This window comes from Gymnoscopelus microlampas (genome assembly GCF_963454915.1).
Source record: "Gymnoscopelus microlampas genome assembly, chromosome: 13".
NCBI lineage: Eukaryota > Metazoa > Chordata > Actinopteri > Myctophiformes > Myctophidae > Gymnoscopelus > Gymnoscopelus microlampas.
The window spans coordinates 31,311,215-31,334,757 of NC_139950.1; the positions used below are offsets into that span (position 1 = coordinate 31,311,215).

General features: G+C 42.1%; 1 protein-coding gene across 1 annotated transcript in view; it reads left to right on the plus strand.

The window, feature by feature from the left end:
* Positions 1-18,091: 18,091 nt before the first annotated feature.
* The window catches only part of LOC311059179 (uncharacterized protein), a 431,271-nt gene continuing 425,819 nt past the window's right edge, over positions 18,092-23,543 (plus strand). Inside the window, exon 1 of the mRNA XM_084076869.1 lies at positions 18,092-18,100. The gene's annotated coding sequence lies outside the window, so the exon portion shown is untranslated. The remainder of the gene's footprint in view (positions 18,101-23,543) is intronic.

Here is a 23,543-nt window from a genome sequence, read left to right on the forward strand (position 1 = left end):
CAATTTTAGTCATGCCCGGAAAGTGTTTCTTTGAATGGCATAAAGATGAATAAAAATAATAAATAAATAGATTTTATAATCTACTGCAGGTGTAAAAGGATGGTGGTAAACTAATCACACGTTAGGTCGACATAATGCAACCCATCCAAATATCAGCTCAAACTTGGAGGAACTTTGGGAATGGAGGTGGAGATGATGTCATGTTCAGCCATGTTCCTGAATGGTTAATTGACGTGATGTGAAGGGTTAGACTGGCTAGGGGGCTATGGTGACGTTCTGCCCTGGATTTGACCTTACACACACCTTCAGTCCCCTCGTCCTGACCCCACTCCAACGGGGTGTGTGTGTCTAGGAGGGCATGTATGTTTGTGGTTAGCAGTTAGCACTATCAGCAGTGTTAGATAGGCCAGGCTCCCAGCGGTACTACTTGTAGTGACCTGTTCAATCTCAACAGGCATATTGACATGTACCTGACATCTATACAACATGATCCATGTTTAATGAATGTAGCGCAACACTGTGTGTGTGCGTGCGCGCGCGTGTGCGCGCGCGCGCGTGTGTGTGTGTGTGTGTGTGTGTCAAAGGGCGGGGTTAATCCACACATTCCAACCCTAACCTCCACCTAAGTTAGCTCCTCCTCTTCCTTTCTTCCTTCACCCCACCCCCCACCCCCCCCCTCTCACCACCGCATTTTCTCATGTCTTTTCTCCTCTACATTTCCCTCTCCTCTCTGCTCACTCCATGTTGAGATGCTCACTTTGGAAGAAGCCTAAGCGATCACCCATATTCCTGCCCTCACCGGCAAACAGAGGTCCTGGTCACCGGGCAGGAAGAGAATAAAGTATAGACCCCGAGTAAGGGAGGGGGAGAACATGGCCTTTGTTAGCCGGCCTGGACCCCCCCCCCCCACTGCCACCCCAGGCTCAGGAGGGAGGGGAGAGGAGGACCCCGGCCCTTTCAGCTTCGGTTAAACGTTTTCACAGCGGCACAATGCCGGGGAGGAGTGGGCAGGTGCAAACCAAGAGAGAGGGAGGAGGGATAGAGGAAGAGGACGAGAGAGGCAGAGAGAGAAAGGGGGGGGGGACAACAGGTTGACCTATAACGGACAGTAATCACACAGGACCATTAACACACACACAGCATATGAACACAATGCATGCTGTGTACAGACACACTCACATGTCAGCGGCACATTACGCTCATTTCACATGATTTACACTCGCAAGTCGAGTGTAAATGAAATTCACATTAATACGCGCACACACCCGCGCGCAACAAGCGTATAATACACTTACGTCAAATCACACATGCTAAGATAAGCACTCAGTGCCATAATATGGACACACTCAAGTACACACACACCCCGGCTTTCTCTTGGTCCAGCCAAGTGTAAGATGACCAGCAGGTAGGCTGCGAGGGAGGGGTGTGTGTGTGTGTGTGTGTGTGTGTGTGTGTGTGTGTGTGTGTGTGTGTGTGTGTGTGTGTGTGTGTGTGTGTGTGTGTGTGTGTGTGTGTGTGTGTGTGTGTGTGAGCAACATCAAGTCTCACATTGTACGCTGAGAGTGTCAGTCTGATGATTTTGCTGTGTGGTTCATGGTTACCCATCTACAGCCACTGCCACTTTCTTACTGGTTAGTGGATATACTCTCAGATCATCAGGCACTGCGGTCTCCTAAACTGTACCAAGAGTAACGTCTAAATCTGGTGAAGGTGCATTTAGTCACCTGAGATCTATTACAGCTGTCATCTTTTAAAACAAGGTTAAGACCTTTTTATTTTCGTGCGCGTGCGCATGTACGTGTGTCTGTGTGTGTGTGAGTGGGGTGGGGGTGTCCTAAATGTTGTATCATTGGAATTGTGGATGGATAAGGTTTATTCAAGCTTTATACACGCTATGTGTGTGCGAGTGCGTGTGATGTTTACATCAATATTAGTTTTTTTCTGTGTGTTTTCTTTCTGTGAAGCATATTGAGTAACTGGTACAAAATACGGAATACAATTAATATTGACTTGCCTTGACATACAGTAATGGTGAAATGTGGATAAAGGGCATGCTATGTATGTACAGTAAAATGTAACTTTATGACAGTCACAGCAACGTTACATTGTCAGAGTGCAACAATTGAAAGAGTTAAAGTACACATGCGGGAACCCAGGTGAAACAGGATGAGGGGCGGTTGTATCCGGGGCGTTGCCCTGGCGATGAGGTTGGCATCATGCTTAGAGAGCCTTGGGGCAAAACCGGATTGGTGTGTGCAACTTCTCAACAGAATAAACAATTCAACATAATCCTTAACCGTCATTTAAATCCTATAAAGCCAAGTTCAACATTTCGATCGAAATGTCGATTAACAATAAACAAGTGGAGCTGAGAACCAGAGTGTGCAGACTTATTGTTGATCTGCCATTTGTCCAGCACCTGGACACTAAATAGGATGTACAGTACATGCTCTGTGTCTCTCTTTGCCTTGATTTAAATGCGCCCTTGTAGCTCAGTGGATTGAGAAAGGTACACTACAGTGGTTAGAGGTGCGATTGTCATTTACACTGCAAAGTGTCTTTGGATACATGTATCCAACACATTTTATGTATTGAGCCTAGTACAGAGACATTATAGTTGCTTCAGGTTCTTCACAATGTATGGATGATTGTGCTTTCTACATTTCATACTTTTGTGAATTTAGAGTGTAATGGCTCCTTAAAGGTTAGCTGCAAAAATACGTTTTTATTTGATTCCAATGTCTGCCAAGTAAAATACAGGAATAGTTACATAATTATGTGAACTCAGTTTCATATTGTTATGAGTCTATGGTTTCCTGTGCTACTATTCAGTTGCACATGCATCTTTGATCATATTTTTACAGTGTATGCCACACAAATGTATTCCCTCACATATACATATACATCTACAATGAGTCATCCTTGGCAAGGATGAAGTATTTATGGGAAATGTTATCCGGAAGAAGCCTCCAGGAAAAGTAAATATCTCATGATGAACAAATTCCTCTTTAAAATAAGCCATTGGGAATCGTCTGGCTGTTGGCTGTGCCCCCTCAGCACTCCCTGGGGAAGGGAGGAGATGATGTGCCCATAGGGTTGCTTTGAGTTCACGGTCAATTGAATGTTTTATTGACTTTAAATGCCACCCTGCGTCATTCACATAAAGTCTGTAGCCTCAAAATACTGTAGGTTCAGTAAATATGTACATTTATAGAGAAACTTGGTTGTTCATTAAAAAGAGGAAATGGATGGCTATTGAAAGTATTCAACTAGGATTATATTTATTTAGACAGTCCGTTTAAGTGCATATTTTCAGAAATTTCTTTTTTTTCTGGCTTTATTGATAGTTAGTTTCATTTTTTTTATAGAATGGGCATCAGAGAACCCCCCCCAAAAAGACCCAAAACTGAGAAAATTTGACATTTCATGATATTTGCCCTTTAAGGTGTCCACACCTCACTCATGTGAATCCAGTAGATGTTGCTCCAATGCATGTGAGACATTGATTAATTCTAATATTATTAAAACAGTTTTTGGAAAGAAGTTTCTATTAATGTATTTAAAAAATAGTCTCGCATCAAACATACCACTAGTTCAGTGAACAAGTTCTTTGGACAACAAAGCCTATGTTTACACTACAATACCAGTATATTACCAGCTAAAAACGTAATATAAACTGCCGGCATAGGTAGGGAAGAGCAGGGTAAGAATAATTGTCACATTGCCCTCCTTATCGTCCGACATGTCGGTGTTCACAGTGGGTATAGACAGCACTCAATACTCTCGTGAGAGGAGACTATAAGCATGCAAGACATGGCATTTGGGGATGAGAATAATGTGTGTGGAGCAAACGGAAACAAATCAACCATTTGCAAGCTGACAGACTGGCTAATTTAACTTAAATCCGTCGGTCTCTCTCCTATGCACCGTAGCGAACTACTTGTATAACTTGCATTGTAGTTGGACACTCCTTTTCCATTAAGGTAAAAAGAAAACTTCAACACAACAGTTGCATTGTGTTTCCGGCAAGCCTCACTGTGCGACCGGCTCGCTGTCTCACACACGCACGCACATACACGCGCAAACGTACCGTGGACAGTTGGAAGAAAGTCTCTGAGTAACTAAACGCAACCAGAAGGCAATTAATTAATAGAGCGAGATACAAACTTTGTCCACTATGTCTGACCGTCGGATTATGTAAAACCTCGTCAGAGGTTGCTGTAAACAAACAGTGAGGCTTCATCATCGTAAAAATCACCATTCCAGCAGTGGACGTGTCTAATGTTCAGAGCCAGAGTTCAATCATGCAAAAACAGTTTTTTTGCTGATAGAACAGTTTCTTCATAGAACTAACGTCTCTTATGTAAGCACCATCATGATGCACTGTCAAGATGATACCAGTACAGTGACACTGCGTTCATATGTTTGTGCTGTGATAACAATGCAGGCATTCGTACTACTGTAGGTAGCATGACGTTATACTGCCGGCACAAAAATATTAAATGCTGATATTCAAAATCGGCACATGTTCACACATGACGCCAAAATGTAATATACCGGTACCAGTAAATTGCCAGCGTTTCAAGCAACTGTGATTGGGTTAAATATATCCAATAATCTTTACTATTGGGGTGTTCACTTTGATGTCAGTGCTCAGTCATTATTTGTTAATTTTTCTTTACCCCCAGGATATCCTATTTTATATCCTTTAAAAAGCCATCATCTTCTATATGCTTTCAAGACACGTGTTGCTATCGATGCTTGCTGAAACGAAACACATGATGTCTGTAGACAGACAGATATGAATGGGAAGTACTGACACACATTATTATTTCAAAACATTTGAGTTTTGCCTCTTGATGGAGATAAAAAGACAGTCTAAAAATGTTGTGGTAAAAAGCTGCACAAATCACTTTGTGGTGCTCAGTGGTAAAGCCTCACTAGGAAGAAATAATTCATTGAGGGTACAGACATACATAGATACAATACATACTGTGTATAGTATACTGTATATAGTACATGCAGATAAACTCTGTTCTAGACACCATAACAAATTACACAGGGCACATTCATAACCGACCTTGTGTATAATTTGATTGGATTGATAGACCACATTTCACACATGTGTGACTGAGATAAGTGGGCCACGAGATTTCCATATTAACTGTATAAACAGTAATCTCATAGCTACAATTTCTTCTTAAGCTAAATATATTACAAGTGGCACTTATAGTAGCTGATTAGAGAAAAACATTAATTCAGTCAAGGTTCGTAAACACTGTGCTTGAAGGTCTGACAAATATTCTCCTCTATTAAAAATATTCACAAGTGCCTCGGTTCCTCTTAGCCTCAGGCAACAAGTGGAGTACGGGTAGATGGTTAACAACTGTTGATGTAAATAGCACACATGTCTCTCATCTCTCCAAAGTAGCTCTACAACTCTTGTATAATTGTTACTGAGAACGGTGAGGGTCCAACAAGAATTCCTCTTGAGACAGAAATGCCATAATGCCAACGCTCCATCTTTGGAAAGCACACGGAACAGCAATTGTTTTTGAGGCAGTAAAGAAAGACACATTGCTACAGTCACATGTTAAGGTGTTAAACTTAGGGTGATCACCATGGAGGGTGATCACCATGGAACTGCCAATCGCAGCATGGCACGGGCATGGGTTTGTGGATGAGAGCATGGGTTCACACATAAAAGGCGGCTCCCTTGTTTCACGCTTCATCAATCCACAATATTATACTACTAATTATCTGCAGACATCCAAATACAATTTAACCCATTAAGACCTGAGACCGATTCTACAAATGTCGGCACAAAGTGATGCGCTATGACCTTGTAGATCTACTATTTTTGAATAGCCAAAGAATAAAATAATGCTTTTTTAGCTCAATTTAAAATGACACGAATACTTTCCCGGTTTTAATGGGTTAAAGCATGGGTTGAACCAAAAGAAAACGGTAATAAGTCATGAAAGAACTCACTGTAGCTCCCTTAAGTGCAATTTATTGGCATATCCACAAGTGAGGTTTTGAATTTATACTACTAGAAATATGTTTTCACATAATTATGTAAATAATTCACTGTACTTAACTTTGAGAATAAGGTTTTAATGGACACCCTTAAGAGCATGAATGAATCTGTGTTTCCATGTAGAGCTTTACAGTGTCATTTGGCCTATATTTACAGGTGGCACCTGTGGTCACTTGACCTAAAATGCCCCCCACCCGCCCCTCCCCCATTTCCCCTTTTCTGTCGCTCCATCACTGATCTGGCAAAAATACACCATCAGCACTCATTCTTACCCTACTCTCTCAGTTGTTCCCAAACCAACAGTTGTGCCCTAACCCGCCCACTCAACCCAACCCCACACACACACACACACACACACACACACTGTGAGTGATCGATGTCTCCGTATACACAGATCTTCCATTAAAGCCAGAGCGATGGGGGCCTTCCTGATGTTCTCTCTCTCTCTCTCTCTCTCTCTCCGTCCTCTTCCTCCCCATTTCTTGCTCTCGTCCACCCATCATATTTTCTGCTCTGCTCCACTTCCTCCCGTTCCATCCCCTCTTCTCTTATTGCCCCTTCCCCCTTTCCCCCCTCTCCTCTCTTCATCCCTCTCTTTTACTCCCATGGCCTGTGCAGGATGAAGAACACATTTCATTGCTCTTTGTAATCCCATCTATCCAGATGAGGAGGGGATGGGACTGTTGTTTGTAATGAAATCTTATCAACTGTATTCTGCAGGGGATTGCGGAGCATGCACATTGCACTCACCTAACTCAATCCTACAAATAACATACACACACACACACGCACGCGTGTGCGCGCGTATAACACAAATCCAAGTGCACGAGCATGCATGCGGAGAGACATCCTGTTAGAGCACTGTCCTGTCAGACAGTGCTCTACCATTAAGCTACGCAAATGGTGGCCAGAGTCCCATGTGTCCCCCTTGCTAATTCAAAAAAATGCCATGTGATATTAATATAGGCAAATCAGGTCGCATCTAGCTCAACTCTGCTTTGACAACCACACAATAGAGCTCTGCTTCCAGTCGGAGATTGTAACTGTGTTGGACCCAAATAGGCGACTCTCAACACTGAGGATTTCATGGTGTACTTTTTTGCTGCCCCATCCATAACTACTTGAACCCCAGCTTAATTTTTATTTGCAGATTTTCATTCATAGTTAGTCACAGTGCAGGGGTTCATATGTCACATTATCAAGCATAATATTCCAGTCCATTCATGAATGTCCATCATTGTTAGTGGTGTCGTCTTGTTGGGTTGTATATTCAGTCCCTTTCTCCAATTTTTCAAGGAAGAGTCTTGCAATCTCAAGTTACGAGTTAGTTTCTCCATTACAAATATCTCCTCCACAATGCTCAGCCACTGCTCACAAATTGGAGGATCTGCTTTGTACCATAGCCTTGTAATTGCTGTTTTATTGGCTGCCAATAATACTTTCACTAGGTACATATCTTCTCTTTGTGTCTTATCCTGTGTCAAGTTTCCTAAGTGAGGTACAACACTTGTTTTGGGTATCTCATAGTGTAGTATCTTCTTTATCACTGACAATACATTATCCCAATAAATGTCCATTTTTGGACAATTCCAAAATACATGTTCATGGTCAGCATTTACACAGCATCCATATTCTGGGGGGAAGATTCACCAAAATAGCCTAACTACAAGCTCACAAAGCGTAAAATCTAAAATTACAGATGCTTTCACGGTTTAAATGGGTTAATAGGATAATTGCCTCTTTGATCCCATGGCAACATGCCACAATGATAGATGCTGTACTTTGTTTGTTCATGTTCAGTTCAATTTTATGTGAGTTGGTTGAGTAATGGATCGACGTCCTGAGAAACAAGATCAGAAAAATGCTCAAACATCCCAGCTTTCAACACGTCCCCCAAATGTCCCTGCTTGGATAATAATCATTGTTTTTCAGAGTTTACAAATATGTTTCCCGTGTTCTTCCATGGCTTATGCTCTTATATTCTTATTAGCCACAAATTCCAATTAGAAAACAAACAACAATCGCGCATGGGAATTCATTAAACACCAATATGTCCAAGTGTGTGGTGCCCTGAGGAACGATCAATCATAAACCAGTGAATCAGCAGCATCAGTTTATATGCTGTGACTCGCTTTTGGGAAATGCTGCGTAACAAAAAAAAAATACAGTATATTGTTTTGTTATTGCATGTAAAATTGACATAGTATGCCTATAACCACTTAAACCCCAGCATCTTTATCGCAGAGAAGGCTGTCCCAGAAAATAGCAGATCGACAAGTGTTGTGAAGGCTTTCCCCACAATAACAGAAAACAGACCTGTATATTATAGAGCCCTGAGCGACACCGGTCGACCATATGGGGTTTAAGTGGTTAATGAAGAGTAGGCAATCTGACCAGGCAGTAGCCACTGTGTTCACTGAGCTCCTGCTCCTCGTTTCTCCCACAGGAATTAAAATGCATGGTGGGTGACGAGATGTGGCCTTCCTTCACACCAAGCTTGTCCAAAACACAAGCACAGACCCTGAAGATTTTGATGCACAGCTGCAGATGTGGGCCGGGCAGTGCATGGCTTCGTTGACCGGGTTAATAGAGGCGACCAAAGGTACAGAAACAGTGTGGCATAGTGGAGTAAAACTGTGTGTGTGTGTGTGTGTGTGTGTGTGTGTGTGTGTGTGTGTGTGTGTGTGTGTGTGTGTGTGTGTGTGTGTGTGTGTGTGTGTGTGTGTGTGTGTGTGTGTGTGTGTGTGTGTGTGTGTGTGTGTGTGTGTGTGTGTGTGTGTGTGTGTGTGTGTGTGTGTGCGTGCGTGTGTCTTCATGGGATCTGTAAGCAATCTCAGATCACTAGCTGCGTCGGAGCTTCTGAGTGAAGCTACATTGTGTCATCTATTGATATTCCTCAATATAAACTGAGCCTCGGCTTTGGCAAACTACGTAGCAGCGTGTTGCTCCCAAACCTCTGGCAATGTGACTGGAACAGTGCAAGAGCGGCTCGGTAGGAGAAAACACACTTACAACATTGTTCTTTTCACAGGAAAAGCTGTAGCTGCTTTACTTGTGAAGGTTAGCACAATACACAGGCGCAGCCACAACACATCATTAAACAGAGACATCACGTACCTTTTGAAGAAAAAAATACTTACAGTATGTGTGTCAAGTTTGTCAAAAATGATGGTATGAGAATCATCTGTCTACTGCTCTACCCACTACAATATCCACCTTGTTCTGTTGGTTCTGAAAGGAGCGCTACCAGCTGGACAGCTATGAACAGTTGATTGTTGCTTAGCACAGTTGTTCCCATATTGGGGGTCAGGATCCCCAGGGGGGTCCTCAAATTATTTTGGGGGGTCCCCAGATGATTTAATGACTTTTAAGACCTTTTTAACTCATTGACTGGCCGGAGTAAATAAATGAATAAATCAGCCCTTGCCAGCGTATTTGAGCATTTTTTACTAACCTTTCAAGAGCCACAGGATATTTCGCTTCATGATGATCGACACACCAAGTGTCGCAAAAGACGGAGAAGTGTCTCTGCTTCCATCGGTGGGGGGGGGGGGGGGGGGCGTGTCACCGCTATCCTCCGTTCTTTAGTTATTGGCTGTTGAATATAGCCTTTTCTTGCCAAAAACGCAGAATAAAACAAGCAAGCAGAGATATTTAATTTTTCTAAATCCTTTAACATTAGATCGGACGGGGCTGGCTTTGTTGTGATCACGTTATTTCCGGGTGTACTCTTATTTGGGACTTCTAGGATCACTCATAGGTTGGCGAAGATCGCCCCATAGCGTAAATACTGAAAACTCCAGCATATGTCATAATACGTCAATGGTGGTGTGTGCGTTTGGATTGACATGCATCAAAATACGTCATTGGCAGTCAATGAGTTAATACCAAAGAGGCAAACATTGGGAAAATAGCCGATCTGTGAGCTTGTACAGTAGATCGTCTATTTTCACAATATTTATTTGTGGAACAGAGTCAAACTGAATGTAATGCGTACAATTCCAAGTGCTTGTCAGGGTGGCGGGGTCCTCAGTTCAGTTCAAATTTTGGGGTTCGCAGCCTGAAAGGTTTAGGAACCCTTGGCTTAAAAAAAACATTTGTAATTTCATTTAATTTACGTGACACTTTTCAGTTTTTTTGTATGTGAAGTTAAGAATAGAGTTACTCTGTTACTACCCCGTTCTGGGTGCTTAAAAATCTGGTTTGTGTCTAGACAAAGACAAGCTCATGAGTGTGTTCATAATATGTGCGTGCATGTGCGTGTGTATACAGTATGTACTGTACATGTGTGACAGCCTATGTCCCAGTTTGAGGTTTTGACAATCGAATCTATTTTCACCCTACTTAATGCCACTTTGGGAGGGAAACTGTTTGTCACCGACGTCTCCACCTGTAGACCTGTAATTTATTGAGTCTGTGAAACTCTTGGGCAGAACACACATCGCCATTAGTGGCCTATCACCTTGCCTTTTGGGCCCGTGTCGAATTACTTATCTCTCTGATTCAGAGATGGTTCTCTTCAAAAGACCAGAGTGAGAGGTGTAATTCTAAATGTCACACCGACGATTGTTCTCGTTCAGAACGTGTCCGGACAGTGATGAGTCATACACACACACACACACACACACACACACACACACACACACACACACACACACACTCACACTCACACTCACACACATGCTCACAAGCACACATGCACACTGACACCTCTGCTTCTGGAATATTCTTAAACCGTCAAAGTTGAGCGGGGAATCCCCGACTGACTCCATCCTCAAGCTCCGTTCAGCTGAAAACAGAATGACTTGTTCTTGTCGCCTGGCCAGACATGGCAGTTTCAGCTGAGATTGGCATTGAGAGGATTAGCCTTGCTCTCCCAAACATTCCTTTGTAATTAGATACTGTGGCTGTCAGCTGATTGGCTGACAGTCAACTAAAATAGTGACTCTCAATTGGTTTCGCATTGCGCCTGACTTTTGAGTTGACTATGATGTAAGGGGCCATATTTTAAATAACACAAACCCATGTTCCTCTATCAACGTTTTTTTATTTGCTACTCTACATAGCTTAACCCACTGTAACCCATTTTTTGGTCCTGATCCATTGTTTGGACAAAAATGTAGAAAGACGTCCATGATTCTGTCAGTGTGTCAGTGGTGCGATCTGTGAGATCCTATTGCAACAGAGTCAACATAGATTTTGACATTGACTTTTAACATGCCTTTGTACCTCTGCATATTAGATAGTGATCTTGAAAAAATAGTGAAATAGTGCAATGGTTCTCAACTCTTTCTGGATCAAGGCCCACTTGAAAATCATGAATAGCGTTCGTGGCCAAGTGGTCAGGTGGGTGGGCCGCATGCATTTTCAGAGCATGTTTATTGTAATGATCAATCAATCGATTGTGTTCTGGCTTGGATCAGTGGAACTAACGTTATATGCTTCCTCTTAGTATCACTATGAAAACTTTTTTCTTTAATAAATGTTATAAATATTAACGTTATGTTATGATTCAAATCTTAGTGTTTTACCAATTATTTGGGGACCCACTTGCAGTACCTCCACAGCCCACCGGTGGGCCCTGGCCCACAGGTTGAGAACCACTGAAATAGTTAAATAACACATGGATCACCAAAGAAAACCAGCACAAAAAAATTAAGACTCAGCGTCATTGAAAAAAGGAAAGACAAAAAGCAGAACATCTTCCACATTGGGGAGGAGTGGAGTGCTGCAAAACAGAGAAGGGCTGGGCAGAGAGGAAGATGAGCTCAAAGGAAGACGGGTGGGGGGCGGGGTGGGTGGGGGCGAGGGGGAGTTCGAACCAGGGAACAAGAGATTTGGAGATGAGCGTTTGGAGAATGGGGGCAAAGAAGGAGAGAGGAGGCAGTAGGGAGCTAAATATGGATAGTTGTGTCTGGATCATAGTCCAGCTTTTGAATGATGGATGAGCGGAGCATTTAGCAGCCCTCTGCAGACGACAGGAAGGGGGAGGAGGAGGCATGTGGAAAAACAGCACAACAAAACCTATCACGATGCCTCCTGGTACCCCATGTCCCCCAACTGACCCAAACATAACATGTTTGGGTCACACACACACACACACACACACACACACTCTCTCTCTCTCTCTCTCTCTCTCTCTCTCTCTCTCTCTCTCTCTCTCTCTCTCTCTCTCTCTCTCTCTCTCTCTCTCTCTCTCTCTCTCTCTCTCTCTCTCTCTCCTTCTTTAACCCATTAAGACCGAGAACGCATCTGTCATTTTAGATTTCTTTGGCTATTCAAAAATAGCAGATATACAAGCTCATAGCGTGCTGTGCTATGAGCTTGTAGATCTGCAATTTTTTGGTGCAAATCTTTTGAATATATTTTTTGGTACGTTTGTAACTCAAATATTTGCTTCTGGGGATTCTACTAATGTCTTCTAAATCCAAAATCTTCTAAATGTTGCTATAATATCAGTGGTTCTCAAACTTTTTCATGTCAAGGACCCCCAAAATGATATGTATTTGGCAGCGGACCCCCATCTCAAAATATGTTGATCCAGGGACCCCCAGAAGCAAAGATTTTAGTTAAAAATGTTCGCTTTAAAAAAAATATATATGCAAAGATTTGCACAAATTTACTACAATCTCATACATAGCGCGGCACTGAGTGCCGTACTCTGAGCTTGTATATCTGCTATTTTTGAATAGCCAAAATATAAAATAATGGTTAAAGTGGTTCCCGGTTTTAATGGGTTAAAGGAGCACTTCACCCATTCAACTGTAGGAATGCAACGAAAACAAAAAAATATCCATGAATTCAAGTCTCCATGTTAGAAAAAAAGTCATTTTGGGGGTGAACTATCGCTTTAAAAAAGATTATAAATGTGTAGTATAATTTGGCTAAAAGTCAGAGGTCACTTTGTGTCCAGATAAGATGTGGCATTTTGCCATTACATATTGAAACAGGAACAGTAGCTTAGGAGGATAGATGTCAAATCAAATAAAACGTTATTTATAAAGCACATTTAAAACAACAGAAGCTGACCAAAGTGCTGTACAAGGTTGAGACAAACAAAGCCGATGTGGTCCTTAAAGTCACTTTCTGACACTGTCTCCTCTCGCAAGTTCTCGTCATTTCTATTGCATTGGTTTCTATTGGTTGTTAACTGGGATTCTTCACTCCGCCTTTAGGGTCTCTGTCAATAACTGATCCTCAGTACTGAAACAATCAATATCGGATTTCATGAGAAATAGAGAAGGGATCGTCCAGATGTGTATGAGTGGGAACGAGAGAGAAAGTGAAAGAGTTTTGTGTGTCTTGAAATTTGGCAAGGCCGCTTGATGTATGCACACACAGACACACACACACACACACACACACACACACACACACAGAGCTCCAGCGTGAAGGTGGTGAAAGGGGGAGACAGGAGAGCACAAAGCCCTATTCACTGATCTCTCGCACACAATAACATTCATTTCCCTCTTCCTAGCAAAATATTATCAAGCCTTAACAAGATGGTAGACCTTCACTCCTTTCTATTCCATGACCACAAAGGCAGGGACACATTTCTTGGGGTGAGGAAATGATGACATTCCTGTAGTGGCATAAAAGTGGTTTGGAAGCAGCATTTTACAGTAATAATGTAACAGCGTCCAATGAAAAGGATGATTGCCCCGGCAGTATTTTCAGACAGTCCTGCAGTTCTTAGCCCGTCTTTGTTGATGAACATTACTTTCCAACCTTCGAAACTGTACACCAGACAATGAGAGGTGGAGTTTTTTTACTTTTCTTTTTTAAGCGTCAGTCGTTAAAATGATTAGCAACGAACAAATCTCCTGCACCACCTCTCAAGGATTATCGGTTTGATGATACGTCTGCTTAACAGCACACACTCCTGAGACATTCAGAAGCAGTCATGAATCCCCCTCGTCGCGATGCGACACATTGTTAGATTGTAGCTAAATGCTATTTGTAATGTTTTTGAAGAATTTTTACAATTTTGATAGCCCAAAAGTCTGTAGATTTGATCGATATTTAACCAATGAAAAGTGTTAATATAACAAGAGCTTGTGACTAAATGAGAACTACATTGGATCCATTTGAACACAGGTTATTTTTCCATTTCCTGAAAAAGTTTTTGAGGATATACAGGATGTACTCTGAATAAGTTGGTGGTGTTGTTGACAAATTCTAGTAGAATTTGCCAACAACATCATCAACTTATTCTTAGTGTGAGAGCAAATTGACCCAGAAGGTGAAGCTGTTATTTTGGGGTAAACCCACACATGAATATAGGCAATTGTCCTTGTTGAAATGTGACATTCCTCTTTGGAGATTGGTTTCCTCGAGGTTTAAAACGTGCATATTAGCTGAACAGAAAAGGGTTATGTCTAGGCAAAATTTCAATGCCTATTAGTTGAACTCCATTTATGAACATGTTGCAAAACATTGTCCCGTGGAAAACATTGTCCGAACCCCTACTGTATGCCATTACTTGCTCTTCTATCTAATACAGAGAAATTCCTGTTCCAGTTTGCAAGTACTGTAAGTGCTTCCCGCTCCGCTTGTTCAACTGAGCTTAAACCTCCCCTCAGGTACGGATGTCTGTCTCTCTCACGCCCCCCCCCCCCCCAACACACACACATTAAGCCCAGCAGTGAGGGCTTAACAGCCTGTATGTCCCGTTAGCTTAACATTAGCATGTCTTTAGAAAAGACTAATGAAGAGCTAAAGAGTGAAGTGTGTGTATCGGTGTTGACAATGTGTAGATGAGTGCTCAGCAGGCAACCTAACAGATTAGTAACAGCAGACCGGTGACGCAGACAAACAAACGCTGAAGAAGTTGAGGGCTAATACTGTCTGAGAGGACAAGAATGACACTGATTCAAGCTAGTGTTTTGAGTATAGACCTACACACATCACGCATCTGGGTGGGCAACCAGCTTTTTGTAGGATATACCGGTATACCACAGTTCCACAAACAGTGTGATCGGAACTCAGGTTTGGGTCGCGGACCAATTTTTATGGGTCGCAAGTAAATATCCCCCTTAAAAAAATAGATCCACAAGCTCGCTGCGCAACGCGCCGCGTTGTGAACTTGTAGATCTGCTTTTTTTCACTAGGGTCCCGGGCAAACATCTCTTTTGAGTCTTGAGCTAAAAAGATTCCAGGTTCAACACTAATTAACATTTCAGTACATGTATGTTTATGAGTTATACACACTCATAAACATACATACAAGACAGTACAGTATGTATTACGATAGTTCATAACGTTATTCTATGTATTCTATGTGTCATTTCTTGCCTGACTGCACTCATAAGGATCATCATGATCAAAACAAAAAGAATTTGAGTGTTGTTAGTGACTCTGGTTTCCCTGGTCATCATCATCAAAATAAGTTGTGTTGTTGCTGACTTTGGCTCCCCTGGTCATCTCGTGTCTGGAGTGGACTGGTCTGTGTTGGACTCATCATCGTTGGAAAGATAAGCATTATCGTATTGCTGTTTGTTAGCTAGGGGTGTCTTTTGAAGAAAGATATTTAGTTGAGTGCTGGACAGTGTTGCCATGTCAGCTTATTATAAGCGAATTTGGGATCGTTTTCTGCAAAGTTGCTTGTAAATATTGGCAGATGCACTTTTTTGGGCTTGTTTCTAAAGTGTAGTTGCTTATTTGGGCTTTCTTCCTAATGTTGTTTAAAACAGTGGTTCTCAAACATTTTCACGTCAAGGACCCCCAAATGAATATGCATTTCCTGCCCGGACCCCCATCTGAAAATATTTTGTGCCAGGGACCCCATACACGGTGTGTGTATTTAAAATGTTTCAAGTTACATTATTATTTTTCTAGATAAAAAAAGAAATCAACACACACATACGTAGTTGTGTGTGTGTGTGTGCGCTCATATGGCCCGTAGTCGCTCATTTTGGGCTTGTTCCTCTCACAAAATCTGGCAACACTGGTGCTGGACAGAGAGAGAAAGAAGTAGGTACGTGGGAGGACAGATGACATGATCATTACCAAGAGAACAACAGCAAGATAACAGAGATGAGCGTGGTCAAATTTAGGACACAAACGTGTGTGTGATTGAGTAGTGTGTGTCCATGACTCTCCTTGTGTATCCCCCCCCCCTTTCTCTCTCCCTCTCATTCTCCCGCTCTTTCTCTCTAAATCTCCCTATGAAATCTCTTCTTGCCAGGGGTAATTACAATGAACAACTTCATATGGCTGCTCTGTCTGCAGCCGAGATAAGGAGGGGTGGCACGCGCACACACACACACACACACACACACACACACACACACACACACACACACACACACACACACACACACACACACACACGTATTACTATAGCCTACTTGCGAGGACATCAACATTTTAGGTCAGTGGTTTGATGAATTCCATTTTTCTTTTTCTGTTTAACCCTAACCCTGAATAGGAGATCTACGAGCTCACAACGTCAAGCGCTGCGACGTGTTGTGAGCTTGTAGATCAGCTATTTTTGGTGCATGACACCGCCACATAATTCACTATAAATCTGGCTTAACTCTGACCCGAACACCTAAACGTAACCTAACCCCAACCTGAATATTGTCCTAATTGTATGCCTGACTCCCCAGATCTTTTAAAACCAGAACAACACTTGTATTGTGAGGACTAGGAAATTGTCCTCACAAGGTCTATTTTTCAAATTCTACTATTAGGCTACTCGTGGGGATATCTGGCCCTCACAAGTATAGTCACACACACACACACACACACACACACACACACACACACACACATGCGCGCGCACACACGTGCACATGCCATCCGCTATCTAATCTCCATCGTCACAGAACAACCGCCTCCTGCCCAATTCTATCCTAATCTTCTGCGTAAACAATACTGATATTTTACCACGGCCGTGGAATTAAAGGAGGAGCAAGGGTGGAGAAGGAGGAGGGCAGAGGGACTGATATGAATCGCTTGTTTCTAAAAACTCAATCCCCTCCTCTCTTGCCTGATTCAGTATCAGTGAACTTGTGCTGTATGGTGTGTGTCTGTGTGTTCATTATTGGAAGCCTGCCTAGACTGTATGTGACTGGTGAAGTTACGTTTTCATTGTTTAACCACATACCCTATATAGCAGTGGTTCTCAAACTTTTTCCTCATGTCAAGGACCCCCAACATGATATGTATTTGGCCGCGGACTCCCATCTCAAAAGATTTAGTTCCAAGGACCCTCAGAAGCAAAGATTTGTGTTACAAATGTTTGCTTTGAAAATACATATTCAAAGATTTGCTCACATTTTCACGATTTTTCTAAAATAGCAGATCTACAAGCTTGTAGTGCGAGCTTGTAGATCTGATATTTTACTGCAAAGAGATTTGGTGTAGAAGGGGAAAAGGGAGGGGACAAAGAAAAGTAAAGACCCCTGGGGGAACCCGGTCAACAAAGTATATAGGGTTTAATGCATTGGTTCCCGGTCAACAAAGTATATAGGGTTTAATGCATTGGTTCCCCAGGGGTCCTGTGTGGGGGGGGGGGTTCCACTAATTTTCCCCAGCTAAATTAGTTAATATAGCGTCACAATCATTTTTTTTTTTTTTTAGATATTTTTTGGAGCTTTTATGCCTTTATTTAGACAGGACAGTAGGCTGACAGGAAATGGGGAGAGACATACAGCAAAGGTCGTCGGGAACGGGAGTCGAACCCGCGACACGCTGTCAAGCTGGATTACCAGCGTATGTGGTACGCGCCTGGACCGCTAGGCCAGCGGACGCCCCGCGTCATAATCATTTTAACCATATTCAATACTTTGGCGATTCAAAAATTTTGAAAGTCTTTGCACATCTTTGAATATCTTTTGGGTTTTTTAAGCGAACATTTTTAATTCAAATCTTTGTTTCTGGAGGACCCTGGCACAAAATATATTTAAGATTGTATGTCTTTAAAAATGTAAAAAGCTAAATAAAATATGAATTATAAATACATATACAGTACAGCCAAATACATATACATTTGGGGGTCCTTGACATGAAAACATTTTTGAAGCACTGGTTTGATGAACCCCCTCAACCAAAACAGACAAGAACCCTGCATGGCCCCTCCTTCAGCTGACACACACAATTCACTATAAATGTGTTAAAGGGGCATGGTTGATTTTGTTTTCCTGCGCAGGTTAAAAAAAAAAGTACAGAAGGGTAAAACATGTCAAGTTAGTAGCAACACAGCTGCAGCTAATACAGTTTATGATCTTTATTAAATGTTGGTATGCCCACAGTCGGTCTGTCGGTGTGCCAATGTGCAAGCATAGACAGTTGGCACAGTTCAATCCAATCCAATCCACTTAATTTATCTAGCACATTTTACAAACGCAGGGTTACCAAAGTACTGAACAAAAAATGATAAAATACACTATATAAGATACAAAACACTGTAAAACACAAAAACACACTCAACAGCCAGTGAATCCAAGCAGAGACCACAAAACTCTAATAAAAGCTGGATTAAAAGCCGAGGTATAACAGTGAGACTTTAGGCTGGGATTAAAAAGTTTCAACAGCGGGGGTGCATTTTGATATGTGAGGGTAGCTCGTTCCATAATTTAGGGGCTACCACTGAAAAGGCGCGGTCACCTCTGGTTTTCAAACGTGTCTTTGGGGCTATACGTTTCAGCTGAACAGTGGACCTCAATGCCCTTGAAGACTGTAAAGATGTAAGAGGTCAGAGAGGTACTAATGCACCAACCTGTTTAACGATTTGAAGACAAAAAATAAAATCTTAGAATCAATTCTACAATTAACAGGGAGCCAGTGGAGACTGGCCAGAATCGGTGTACAGTAATGTGATCATGCTTGCGGGTTCCAGTTTAAACATGTGGCGCAGCATTTTAAACTGACTGCAATCGTGCAATAGAGGCCTGGTTTACACCAGCATAAAGTGCATTACGGCAGTCCAGACGTGTAGAAATAAATGCATGTATCACTCGCTCAAAGTCATTAAAAGATTAAACAGATTTAATCTGAGAAAGAAGCCTCATGTGATAAAAGCAGGATCTAACCACAGCATTTATCTGCTTATCAAGTTTAAAAGCGTTGTCCATTTTGACACAAGATTAGAGACCATGGGCCCTATATCTTCTGTGGTGCTAAAACTGATTGCGGCAGCGCTATGATACCTTCCCCAAGATGCACAGGAATTACGCCTGTTTTTTGTCAATCTAGCACCGACTGGCCTGGGCATTGTAAATATAGCTGGTTTTGAATGCTAGACATTTACAATGTACATTTATAGTCTAATATTGTAACCGGTACATTAAATGCAGTGTGTACAGTGAACAACTTCCTCCACTCCTGATGTCATTACGTTGCAGTAGTAGAACTGGTTTGTAAATTATGCCACGGTGTACATTATTAGTGTTTAACTTACTGTACCAAAGCAACCTAAGAACCCTCAGCATTACCGACAACAGACAGTGTTTAATGACCACAAAGGAGGAGTGAGGAAAGTGTGTCTCTTGTTTTATGACATTAAACCACATTAAGCTGTTAGTTTCCTTATAATGGGTTTTTCTATGGAGAGGAAAATGCTTAAAGGAGTACTTCACCCCAAAAATTACTTATTTTCTATCAAATACACACCCCATTAAGCCTTGAATTCATGGAGATTTTTTTGTTTTTGTCGCATTCCTAAGCCAATAATTTAATGAGCGGGTAATCGGTCAATAGGGGACTCAGTAGGAAACTCTTTGAGACTAGGAATGTGACCACAAACAAAAAAATCTCCATGAATTCAAGGCTTCATGGGGTAACCTAACCGTGTAATTGGTCGAAAATAAGTCATTTTTGGGGTAAACTACTCCTTTAACGTAAAAATGATTGTTTTACGATTCAATTGTCCCACTCAGGCAAGTCCTTCCACTCTTGGTGGTACTGGAGTGTGTTCCCTGGTGGAATGCGAAACACGGGTCGGCCACTTGACGCGTCATTGGACAACGGCATATGGGAGAGGAAGACGAGGTCAGGGACGTGAAAGAGGAACCGTGTTATTACTGGTGGCCCTCGTTTGTGTGTGTGTGTGTGTGTGTGTGTGTGTGTGTTTTTTTTTCTTTTTTTAACTCAAATCTCCCTCTCTGAATTGCTTCTCTCACCCGTTGCACCCCCCCCCCAGCTCATCCATCTCCTCTTCTTTCCCCAGTGGCACAGGACAGGGTTTGAGAATTAGAAATGTAAAGTTGATTCAATCAGTCGCACACACATACTTCACTACGGTTTATAGGGCAAGGGTGTGTGCGTGTGCGTGTGCGTGTGCGTGTGCGTGTGCGTGCGTGTGTGTGTGTGTGTGTGTGTGTGTGTGTGTGTGCGTGCGAAACAACACCAGCCCTGTAAATCAGCCAGTACGTGTATATTGTCAACAGGGCTTGCTGTGCTGAGGCCATCTGTTTTCTCTGGGAAATTGTCCAACAAGCGGCTTTCAGACCTGTCTACTCAAACAAACATGTTCAGTTGTACTATTCTGTACTGTACTGTACTGCAAGGGATCCCAAACTGTTCAGGTCGCGACCCCCCAAAATAATCATACTTGAACTTTGAGGCATTCAATTTTGTTTCGGTTCCACAGATAAATATTGTGAAAATAGCTGAACTACAAGCTCACAACAATGCCTTGTAGATCGGCTATTTTCACAATGTTTGCCTCTTTCTCAAGTAGTATACACTGTATACACTTATACCCCCAGTTTGGGAACCTGTACTGTACTGTACTGTATACTGTGTGTTCACAACTGTAGTTCATTTATATCCAAAACCAATTAGTGGAAAAGGTTTTTCCTTGCTCTCAATATCTCTCTCTCTCTCTCTCTCTCTCTCTCTCTCTCCTTTAAAATTCAACGGGCTATAACTAATTTATCTGGCCAGTTTTGTTGATGGGTCATCCCATACAAAGTACCAAAGTGAAGTTAATACACTATGGTTTGAAGGTCACAGGCATTTTAACAACTTCTCACCAAAAACTACAGATGTATTCCAATTTCTCTGGAAAAATCGGAGGGAGAAATGGTTCAATAGTGGGTGCATTCCGAGACCGATTTTTTACAAACCCTTGTACAAAAGTGTCTTTCCTTCCTATTGCACCAACTGTGTTTTAGGAACAAGGCTGTTAGAACCTTTTTATTTATAAGCCAGGCACAAAGAAATTGAGTACATTATAATAAATATTATAATTAATTCCTGGAGGGGGAATTAAATCAATAAAATAATGCTGAAAGTTAACAAGCTTTAAGCGCTGTTGGTAACTGTGACTGCACAATACCCTTGTTTAAATTTGTATATTGTTGATATCTTGCATGTCTGTTTTTTGGGTAGGCGTCGCACTACAGAATGTATCTGGGTTTGAGATATATAATTATATATAGAGGAAAATGCTTCAGAGGGTCATCAACACGGCAGAGAAGATCGTGGGCTGCCCTCTCCCCACACTGGAAGAACTACACAGATCCCGTTGTCTCAAAAAAACTGAGAACATTATGAAGGACACTTCCCACCCCGGCCACTCACTGTTCGAACTGTTGCCATCAGGCAGACGGTATAGATCAATTAAGTCAGGGACCAGCAGATTCAGCAATAGCTTCTATCCCACAGCGGTAGCCACACTCAATGCTGTGAGGAGACGATGATCTGTTGCATGGTTATGTGTATGGTTTTTGTTGTATCTCTGTCTGTTGTTCTTGTTTTGTTTATGTTCGTTTTGTATAGATAGGTTTTTAATGCACTGAACGGTTGGCACTTTTTAATTTCGTTGTACTCTGTGACAATGACAAATAAAGCTACTACTACTACTACTATATATATATATATATATATATATATATATATATATATATATATATATATATATATATATACACACACACACATATACACATACATGCATACATACATATATGTGTGTGTGTCTTTTTATTGATCTATTTCTCTTTCTATATATATGTCTATATATCTATCTACATACTGCACACTGTATATATATATTATTAGCTACGAAGAGTGTTAAGAGCACTCCAGGTCCCCTCCTCAAACTGCTATGTACGACAGTACTACTTAGGCTGAGAAGGCATTCGGGAAACGGGTTTGCTTCATAGTGTGTAGTAGTGTTTCCCGAAGCCAGTTAAGAAGACACGTAACGCTGTGCTCTTGAGAACCAACTGAAGTATTGTTTCCCGAAGCCAGTTAGGTAGCACGTAACGCCGTGCACATGAGAACCAGCTGCTACTAATGAAGGTACTGCATAGGCGCAGAGGGCTTTCGGGAAACAGCTTTGCTGCTACGCAGTACCTTAGGAGGCTCTTACGCATGTGCGTAAGCTATATGCACAACCTGAAATCGCTTTGGGAAACCCGGCCATTGTTCTTTGTTCCATGTGGCACTAAATTCCTGTATACATTTCACACTGGCAATAAAGTCCCTGCCAGAATAATGTAGCTAGTATCACCATGCTATGTTAGAGATGCTGCAACAGAAAAATCTGGTAATATCAGTAGCACCCTGAGTTTGGTACTGCCGCGTTCTCTCCACAGAGTTCATTTAAACTAGTCAATCGGTTACATGTGAACATATTACTCTACTATGAATATTTTCTCTCAAACCTTGACCCTGGTTGGTAACACAAATGGAGCCGCTTTTGATTAATACTGGGACCCGTGAAATATCCATTTCCAAATCACAATATCTGGTTAATATTTCTTAATACATAGAAACATGATGAGTGCCACAACCAGCAAACTCACTGTTGCCTCATTGCTGCCATTAAGGGAATTTCAGACCTTGATTTTTAACGGTAGCCGTTTATAACAAATATTCTCATGTCGTTGTAACTCAGCAGCATTGAAAATGAGGGTCTCTGCTTCAATGCAATACCAAGGTTTAAACATTCTAATATTATACCACTCGCTAGGGGAAAAAAAGATTGCAGTCACACATACAACCAAACCACTCATCAAAGCAATGGAGAGTGAAACAGAGTTGTTGGTTGGGCGGGCGGGGTGGGGGGGGGGGGGGGGTCTCGATTGTTGACAGATATAATGACAGCCCTAACAAACCCTGGCTGTGCCTGCTGGCTCTCACTGTGGGCTGCATAGGAAGCCTATTTGGCCGAGGACAGGATTACAGTGTGCCGATCTACTCACAAACAAGATTAGCGCTTGGAGGATCATGTTTGATCGGGAGGCTCCAAACACAGCCTCGCGACGGTGAGACAAGTCGATGGCCCCCCGGGCTCATTGCTGGCTGAACGGGTCGGGGTTGGTTTCTACGCGGCCACATGAGGGATACGTGTGTAAATAAGTCAGGACATGGCGTGTGATGTGCGTGGGAGGATGGTGGATGATGAGTGGGGGGTGTTGGAGCTGTCTTCTTCACCTCTCTGTTGTCTCTCATATCTCGTCGCCCTCTTTATAGCAGCAACATGGCAAATTCATAGCAAATCTTTAACTACTTAAGTGCTACATATTTTTTCTTACAATGATTAGCG